Source organism: Hesperophylax consimilis, chromosome 31 (genome assembly GCF_061612785.1).
Source record: "Hesperophylax consimilis isolate HC1 chromosome 31, BYU_Hcon_1.0, whole genome shotgun sequence".
Lineage (NCBI taxonomy): Eukaryota > Metazoa > Arthropoda > Insecta > Trichoptera > Limnephilidae > Hesperophylax > Hesperophylax consimilis.
Genome location: NC_142866.1, coordinates 3,969,429 through 3,980,053, shown reverse-complemented (window position 1 = coordinate 3,980,053; position 10,625 = coordinate 3,969,429).

Here is a 10,625-nt window from a genome sequence, read left to right as displayed (position 1 = left end):
GCTCTATATCAATTGCTCCGTCAGAGTTTATCTAATCTCGTGGATCGATAAACGCGAGGCATATTTAATTAGTTAATAACATTTATTCTCATTGCTGATGATTTATTATTATTTCTGATCGAGCGTACTTGTTATTTATTGCTTAATTTTCATGTTTGGTCATGTTTATTTACTTCTATCACGAATTATTCGGCTGGAGTTATACAAAAAAGTTGCCGACTAAATGGAATTATATTTTTTATCAATTAAGAGAAAATATAACCATCATATCATTTAACATATCACCGATATAAACTCTAATGATTATTGCTTTTTAGGTACATAATATATACATGCCGTATTGATGTATCCCAAGTGGTTTACTATGTTCGGTGAGCAAGGGCGCCCAGGTTCAAGAGGTGTGCTTTGTCCAGCTCTTGGTGGCGGATGAGTCTGCACACCTGCTGCGTGGCGGACCGGATTGGTAGAGACTTGACGAGCGAGACCCTCAGACTTGAACTCTTTCAATCCAATGTCTTGCACTACAGTGGGAGGTGTAGATTCATACGTTACTCCTAGATACACTGACCCCAGATACCTAGCCACCCCTCGTACTTTTCTTGTTTCCTCGTTTCCTTCGCAAAACGTTCTCTCCTTAGGGAAATTATTTTCCTAGAGGGCTCCTATGTGGAGTTATGTAAAAAAATATATAATTTTTTTTAACCCTTTACTGCCCACATTATTTTTGGATTGAATGTTAGGTTTATAGTGGTATTTTTTTTGTTTAGTGAGACCAAAAGTGAAAATATACATTTTATTCATTTTTGACGAAATTTATTTTTCACTGAAATAGTGGGTGCTACCATATGGTATCGCTGGGAAATATGGCTGCAATTGGTGCAAAAGTATAGTAAAAAGCGTAATAATCTCAAATCGAGTGTTAAATATATCTGCTATATTACCGGCTTTATTGGTGTTTTCCTTTATTTTGTCAAAATGTTTCAAGTAGTGAAAATGCTGGGCTGGAAATATAAATGTTATATATACGCCATAATATAAATATGTTATGTTATGAGAAATAAGTTGTGTAAACTCACTAGGAATAATACATTATAAATTTCTTATCATTTTATAATGTATTATCTTGTAAATAAAACTCATTGTAACCATAACTGTTAAAAAATAATTCAAAAAATATTTAATTGCATAAAATATATGCATACTAAAATTTCAGGTCCGCGTGGTCGGGCATACCAATATTTTAAACGAAATTTACTCTCGTTCTTAACTTCGCTAGCGTCAAAAATGAACTGCCTTTTGTTAGATGTTAAGATTTTGTTATTCACAATAAACCTCCCATTAGATGTTTTAAGATGGTGACGACCAAAGTAACAACATTATTTCGTATACCATATGTATACGTGGGCGCTAATGGGATAAACTTGATATTTAAATATTTTTTTGTTAAATTTGTATTGTTATATTATGCGTTGATGTGGATGATTTGTGAATTTTCATCTTATTTATCAATTTATAGTTACAAGTAATTTTCATCTTATTAACTTATTTTTAAATAAATTAGTTGAAAATGTAACGGTTGTAACAGGCATGTTGTTTACAAAATAATTTTGTGGAACAGTTATCATGGAGTAAAAAATGCTATTAAAATTATATGGATCCAAAGCAGAAGAATAGTAATCTGCTGACACTAATTATTATTGTTGAGATTTTTTTGTAGCTTTCTTGTAACTATCTTCCCTGTAGTAATTAATCTGATTTGTAAACTTTATGTTGTTTCTTGCGTAGAGCTTTAGCATTTTAAATATTATTATTGAATACCTAATTAATTTATGAAATAGCTAAGCCTGTTTATATTATTTAGCGAATAAATATATTCCAATACCATTGAATTCAGATAAAACTTTGTTGTTGTTCATTATAAAAATAAAAAAATCACATATTTCAACTGAATTTTTTTTGTGTAATTTTCGACCGGTTTTGTTTTGAAATATATAGCCCTAATGGGTGGTTCTGAAATCGGTCGGAAAAATAATCTAAATAAAGTGACATTTTAGAGTAAATAATTTTTTTAAAATTTTTATTACACGTATGTTTCAGATGTTTTTAAGTATGAACCTCTAAACAGATAATAACTACACTTTATTGAATAGCACCTAATAATCTGATTAATTTTAAACTTTGTCGCTAATCGAAGATAAGGATATTACCCACAAATAAACAGGGTGGTCCATTCCAAACCCCTCTCTTTTTTTTAATTTTTAAAAAATGTTATATAATGGGGGGGTTTCAAGGAGTATTAAAATAGTACTCAACTATTATTGTTAAATATAACGAAAAATTAAACGTTGTAAAGTTATCACAAATCAAATTATTTAATAAAAAAATTCTTCATCATTCGAGTACTGCGTTCAGTGATCACCTAATTACGAAGGGAAGACTTCGGCTTGATTTCATTAAAAAAAGTGTCCCGTTTCATCTGCTAGCACGAACTGTTCCAAATGCTATTAGAAACATAAGGAAATTATGTAAACCAATATTCATCCAGACGTTACCCATAAGTTGCACCGCTGTTACAATCTGCTTTGTAATCCCGTTGAGTAAATTATTATTTTTTTAATACATTAGAAGTTTTAAAAATATATATAATGTTTGGTCATGTAAGCCTCATCGGATGCATTACCCGTTCTAAGCCCCCATTTTACAATTTTAAGTGAAAAAATATGTACATAAGTATAATTAAATGGACTGAATTGAAATCATGTTAAAATTAACAAATTTATAAATTAAATTAAGTATCATTAATAAAATAATGAAGACAGTAATAAAAACTAAGTAATGTGTATATAATTTTTTATCGTTGTGTATAAATGACGTTTGTCGTCTTGTACATCAAACATGTTGAGTATTTGATCAGTGTCAGAGTCATTTTATAGTTTGAAGCAGTGTATATTTTAAAACAGTGTAAATACCAAATGTAACCAACGTTCTTTTGGCTATGATCTAAGAATCAATGATATTATTTAAATTTGTTGGTACTGTTAATTTGACATATTTTTTTATTTAACAAATACAGAATAAGTTATTTATTCATGCTTAGACTCTTTCATATAAACTGAAAATTAAAAAAATGACAGTTAAAAAAATTAAATCAACTAAATGAGATTAATCAGTGCCAGTTCCATTGACTCAATTCACATTTTGAATGATATGAGTTACTTGACAACTCAGGATATTGGAAATTCAGCAAACTTCTGAAAAGTGATGTTAAGTCATTTAAATTGATGAAAAAAAACCGGCCAATAAACCTAACCTAGTTTTATTCGTAACTTTTTATGACTATATATCAATTTTCAAAAGTTTCACTTACCTGGGTTGCCCGGTTGCTGTAATAATGTAGCTGTGTATATAATATCAGTACATAGCCGAAATTGGCTACCAGTTATTTAAAGCTACATAACAACCATCTACCATCCTTCGGCTGCCTTTGATCGTGAGTTTTTCAGTATTAAATACAAATACTTACTAATGTGTAATACAGGCACATTGAATCGATAACATTTCATATCTTATTGAGATAGTGGGCATCTGAGATAAGAATCGGTACAATGTTATCTTGCAGTAATACAAGGAATAATAAGTGTGATACGAAGGTAAAGGTTAACACGATATGGTTCATATCAGTATAAATATTATTAGTTTGGTCTATGGTTATTGTATTATACTCCGAAGGTAATTGTAGTCTGACATTTTTACCAATATTTTCTTCAAATACATAGTTGTAAGGAACTCGTTTAAAGGTACCTATTAAAGTAATATATTACAAGTTTTCAATACGATAACGGATCGTTTGAAACCTTTTAGGTTAAACGTTTACACAACAAAATGATCCAACTGATGTTGAAAGACTAAATGGTGTGACACGCGTCTTGAAAAATGTTTGATCTCATACTAAAAAAAAACGTTTGGTATTTATACTTTCAGAAAGGAAATTTTCTATAATATATATAGTTCAAATAATTTTAAACAGGGAATCGATTCTCCAATTCATGCCACTTGGAATCGCCGTCGAATGTACATACATTGGTCGACATTCTTATTCTTGAGTTTCGTCATACATGTACTACTTCCATACGCCAAACGTCAAAAGTCAATACGTTCGCACGACTGGGTCGAACAACTCGTTGTGGGAGTGGAATGACTTCGTTGAGAATTGAGGCCTCAGATAGCCGAAAAAAGTCAGAGTTTTATATTTATTATCATTTAAATCACAGAATTGGATCTAGGACTCTTAATGTTAGGGTTTGTTATTTAGCAAAATTTACACTAGAGGAATCATAAAATATTAAGTTTTGGAAAGTAACTGGTGAAGCTTGCTACTGTAATAAAACGACTAAACGGTATTCAACCATTTATTAATCATACAGTATTTAGCCATTCAACGTAGCTACCTACCCAGTTTTACATATTTATTTAAATCTTTTTAATGCATGTCGTCTGCTATTTCAAACTGCTCGGCATTCTATTATGTATGTTTTCAGCATTTCAATTTCTAGAAATTGAGTTTTTAGGTGGTATAAAACTAACGACAAAAATAGTTTTATGTTTCTAAAGTATTGTGGAATTTGATATGAAAATGTTCTGCAGTCACGAATAATGTTATAGAAAAAAATGTGATGTCTTAGGTGATTTAGTCATGTACCTTGACATACGAGAACATTCTACATTTTGCTATAATAACAATTTGTATTTATAAGTTGGAATCGTTTATTTATTGAATGAAGATTATTAAACATGGGTAACTAATGTAAAGACAATGATACATTCAAACAACTTTAAGATTTTTTTCACTTATTTTATGTTTTCAAAGTTACTGGTTTTAACTTATTATAGCCATCTGAAGACTCGTAGAGTTACTTTTTAGTTAAACTACGGTTTATATACACAACGTTTGGGGGAAGAGGGTTAACACAGTAAACCAAATAATTGAAAATTCATCAGTAAAATATGCAACGAAGATAGGAAAATGCAAATAGTTGTTAAAAAAATCATTGTGTGCCACCCCTGTTAACCTCCCCTCCACCAAATGTTGTGTATATAAACTATAGCTTAAGGAATAATTGTATATGCCTATAATAAGCTGAAACCGGTAACGGTCAAAAATAAAATCAGTGGAAAAAAAAAATCATGTTGTTGTTTTTATATAAAGCAAATAAAATGATTGTGGCCAGGGTTAATACATAAATTCTCTTTTAGAAATTGGAAAGATGTTGAATTAAATGATCCAGTTAGTTAAATAGTGAAGTGAACATGGCAAACCGCGTGGAATTGACAAGAAAATTGAAACGTCGTACTATCTAACAAGAAGAAACATTGGCATTACTCACTACGATGTTTTGTTTGAACTGATGTTTTTTTGCGTCTCAACTGATTTCATAAACACAGAATAAAAGTTATCACCATGCATACATGCGTGACAGTAACGCCAGTTCACACAAGGATAGAACAATATTGTATTGTCCTAGCTGAGCCCATTGTCGTAGTTTGAACAGAAGTTTGGAGTAAAGGATAATGAACCAATACATTGTCCTAGAGACAGATGGGCAGGCTATCTCCGCGGGACAATCTAACCCCATCACCGCGTCCGGCCGCATTGTCCCCATGATACGCGCTTGTACAAAACGGTAGGACTCAAGCCAGTTAACTTCATGAGTACGTATATCGGCTGTCGGTGCTCTGTACGCTCTGATTTCGTCTTAAAAATGTCGTGTATTTTATTATTTAGCTCGTCCTCCAACAATTCTAATACATCTTGCCTAATAGTTTTCGCAAACTCGCTCATCATTTTCGCAGGGTTCCGCGTTTGAACTCTGTTTAGTCAGTTCTTTTATCCCACTATCCTGTCCTGCACCGTCAAGGTCGTTCACGGGGCTGGGACAAGATAATATTGCAATTTCTTCTGTATAGTTCTCGTGTAAACTCGGCACTAAGCAAAATTTCAACAAACACATTTTCTTTGAATAGGTTCAAAAGCTGCGCCTGTAAAAGCCGGGAGTGAGGCTAAATTAACTACACCAATGCTAACCGGCGCTAATGAATCTAATCAATAAAACGTATTCTACATTTTAATTGTGATTATATTCTTTACGACATTCAGAAGTTGATAGTGTTTATTTATTTAGCTACTCACTAAGAAAGCCTTCTGATAACATGGATTCTGAGATAAGGCATAAGGTTAATCCTAGACTAAACTATCAGGAAAGGCCATCTGCACTTATCTATAGACACTACATAAACGCCAAATATAACGACACACTACACACATTCAAACTGCTTATCGAATCTGAGAAACTAAAATCTGTGAGAGTCTCACGAACCACACTTAAAACTAATCTAACCTAACCAACTTAACCCAGTTAATAAAGTTTTTGTTTCATCACTTTCCATGACTTTATATAACGATGTGATGATTTATCCGGTCACCGTTTAAAATGGGGCTATTTGAAAAGTATAATTGTTTATTTAGTAAATTGGTTTTATTTATTTTTAGGGATTTTTTTTCTATTTACTAAGTTACTAGATTGTTCAAACGTAACTATCTGTGCATACTATATCTATTGCAATTATCTGTACCCGAGGATTTATTAAATAATAATAATAATAATAATAATTGGATGACTTGTATAGCGCCGTTTTTGTGCAAAATCACCTCAAGGGCGCTGTACAAACTTATAATCTATGTTCTTACTTAACTACTTATGGAGAAAAAAAGAGTGATCTTTATCCATAAGGTGTTTTGCTAATTTTGAAATGAATATTTAGGCACCACCCTCGTTAGAACATTTTTTAAAGTTTTAACTGTTTATTTATAATGATAATATTTTTTGTTTTACAAATAAAAAAATAATAAAAATCACTATATATACGAGTAATGTAGGTACCCTTTCTATTGTCGACTATCTTCAAAAGTACTAAGTTGGGAATTGTAGTGGATAAAACGCGATCGTTTTTCCCGATAACAGTGTGCGAGAGCCTTAGGCTGAAGATAGTGATTCTATTGAACCTTCCAAGTTAGGACAAAGGAGAAAATGTATAACAGAAGGCTCGTGAAACTCTACTTAATTTTACACGTTAAACTTTTATAGAAACCCTAGGGGTTTAGTATTTATGAATTAAGTATGAATACAAAAACTAAATCCAAAATAAATATGAATTCAAAAATTGTTTTATTGACCTCTCTTTAATATAAGCCAAATCTGTAAATAAATAGTATATTGTAATGTTAGACAATGAGGAACTGCAGTCCATTATTTATGAATAATGACATTCTAACATAAATACTTTTTTTTTTTTATGCTTTTGCTTTTGTTCATTATTGTAGTTAATTTTAAAAGTTATTATTAAAAAAAATATATTTAAATTTAAGAACCAAAAATATATTTATATTATATAATAATATATAGATAGTATATAAATATTTTTATAAAATATATTTTTTTAATTAAATAATATATATATATTTTTTTAAAAGACCAAAATTCCCGGGCTACGAATAACCCGACAATATTTGAAAATCTCCTACTACCACCACAGTAAGCGGAAAATGTTGCTTGGAGGACTTAGCCAGCCGAGGAATTGAACGCACTACGCCTGGGTGGGATCAAAACGCGATGTCAACCCAGCTATCGACCGGTCGAGTGTTCAAATCCAATTAAAGTGGCAACCCTGATGTGGATATTTTAATCATAGATTTATTACTGACATAGGGTGGTTGTGATGGAACTGCATCAGTTTTACAAACCAAATTGTGTGTTTTAATGACGTTTTTAAATGACGCTTTATAAATTTTACGTAAAATAATAAATGATAAAACTTATAAATATATTTAAACCGTACATATATTTTTAAAGCCATCATATTTTTACTGTAGTTCCTTATTTGGAACAGTGAAAACTATATTAGACGAACATTTTAATCTTTATCATCTAGAAGCCCCTAGGTCTCGAACCAGGAATTTGTTGCCGGCAATTTACAGTATGGGTGTGACAGAATAACTGTAAAACCCCAGATTAATTTTAAATAAATTAAAAATCAACTTATGAAAACATTTTTTTTACTATTATACATCTATTTAAAAATGTTTTCTAAAACTATTTCTTTTAATGGTTTGACTGAAGGTTGAACCTTCCTACCCAAGTGGTTAATTCTAAAACCTCGCCAAATTGCTCTTTTTTGTACTTTTCAAGTGTTCTTACAAATTAATGATATTGTTGCGATTGTTAATAATATTATAAGGCCAAGCGATTGCCCCCATAAATATGTTTAATTTTTTTTTAATTTTCATATAATGCACACTTATTATATAAGCAACACAACATACTACAATGAAGAGGTTTAGATACCGTTTAGATAACGAAATTTTATTTCAATTTATAACATAACAAGGTTAATAATACATAACGTATTTTGAAATTAAGTAGATTATTTAGATATATAATAACAATTCTATACCCTTTTTTTAAATAAATTAATGTTAATTAGGTAACCCAATAAACTTCCACTTCATAATTATATAAATCAATTTGTTGTGCCAGCATAAAAAATATAGGTTATAATCATCCATTTACATTGTTGTACATCCATTATGGCTGGGAGAAAAAAATATTGATTAAACCAGTTTTACGTATCACAAAGACGAAAAATTCAAATAAAAAAACAACTAGTTGAAGTACAGAAGTAAGGATATGAGTTTTATAATATGTGACATTATTTAATGGTACATGGTGAATAATTTAATCAAAAATATACTAAAAGATAATAACTCTTAATAGTTCTATTGGTTGATTGTCAAAATTCTGCATCCAAATTAACATGCTAGGATATGGTTTATGGTTTCATAATTCAAAATGTCAAAGTTTCAATTCAAAATATGTTGATTGATTTATTGTTATCTAACCTTGGAATTTCTTACTTTATATCCATATTATTAAGGATTGAACTTTTATGTTTACATTCAGGTTTGATGTTTTCATAATAGGCCACTTGCAAGGATTTTCTAATGACTTGGAAAAAAATGAGTGGATAGATTTCTCTACTAAGATTACGAAAATGTTACTCAAAAAATTTTGAAATGTATAGTTTTTTTTAAATAAAATAAATAAATCTGTTATTTTTGGCTTGTGACGTCACCACTTGAAAATGTTCCGTCTCCAATATTATTGAATTAATTTTTGTAAAATTCCACACTGATTATTTTTTTTATATGGCAACACCTTGATTTCCGGCGACTTGTGAATTTGAATATTGACACTTGTTTGGGGTTTGGCTGTTTGTATTGTAGTCCGCTAACTTTGTTGAGAAATTAAGCATATATTATTTGGAAATGATTGAAGTAGGTTTTGTTCAGGGTCAGTCTGACAATTTGCCGAACATAGATTCATTTATGATGGCTACTTTTCTAAGTAATAATATGAATTTCATTGGAAGCGAAATTAGAAATGTCAAAACAAAAAGGTTAGTATTTTTTCTGTATCTTCTAATATACGAATATTATGTTATATATTTTGACAACATTTAATATGTACTTATATATTATGTTTCCATCAATTATTATTATTAAGACAATTGTTAACATTCAGTTATATGCAACTGTCTTTTGTTTTCAACGTGTTATTATTATATATTTTAAAGGTCTGCACGTGAAAGTTATGGTGATAATGCTATCGGGTATGTGCAGGTAAAAAGAGAAGGTCCTATCTGCACAGTGAAAGCAAAAATAACCCCCGAGCACCGTGTCCGCCAAAAAGCATACTCTGTTGTACTTTTGTGTGATGAGATGGAAGATGAAATACAAGTCTTAGAATGTCAAGACTGTGCAGCTTCTAGAGGTTAGTTGAACTGTATGTCGCTATATTGTAAAATATGTTTCTCTCCTCTAACCTCTACACTCTTCTACCCTATGGAGATGTGGGGAAGAGCAAACTCTTGTGTGATGTAACAAACACAGAATCATTGCGAGGGTCTCTGCCAGCTACCTGTTGACAAATAATTTATATTTGGAACATTTTGCTTTCAGGTGGCTGTAAACATGCACTGGCATTTCTAACATGGCTCCATAGGAGAAGTGAAGAACCAGCGTCGACATCTGTCGACTGTTATTGGAGAAAATCAAAGTTATCGTGTGTCGGAACCTCCCAAAAGTTCATTCTGGCATCCCAAGTTGGCAAGAACGCAGTAAAAAGCGTGGAAAAAGGTAATGGAGATTTCCTGGCAGCAGTACTCCAAAGGAGTCTTAAGGAGGGGCTTCGATGCCAACTGACTCAACTTTACATGGATCCGAAGCCCACTGACTGTTTGTCCATGCACAGGATGATTTCTGCTTTTAAGAAAACACGAAACCTGCACAATACAAGTGCTACAGATTTCATCAATTTTATTACATGTGATCTAAATATTCCTCCAAATATCTTCGAGGAAGTTTTTTCATTAACAAGAAAGCAGGCTAACTGCCCGTTATGGTACGAAATGCGATATGGCAGAATTACTGCATCCAAACTATACGAGGCAGCTAACTGCAAAACATTGGATGGAACATTGACTGAAGTCATCTTAGGGGCAGCCAAGATTCC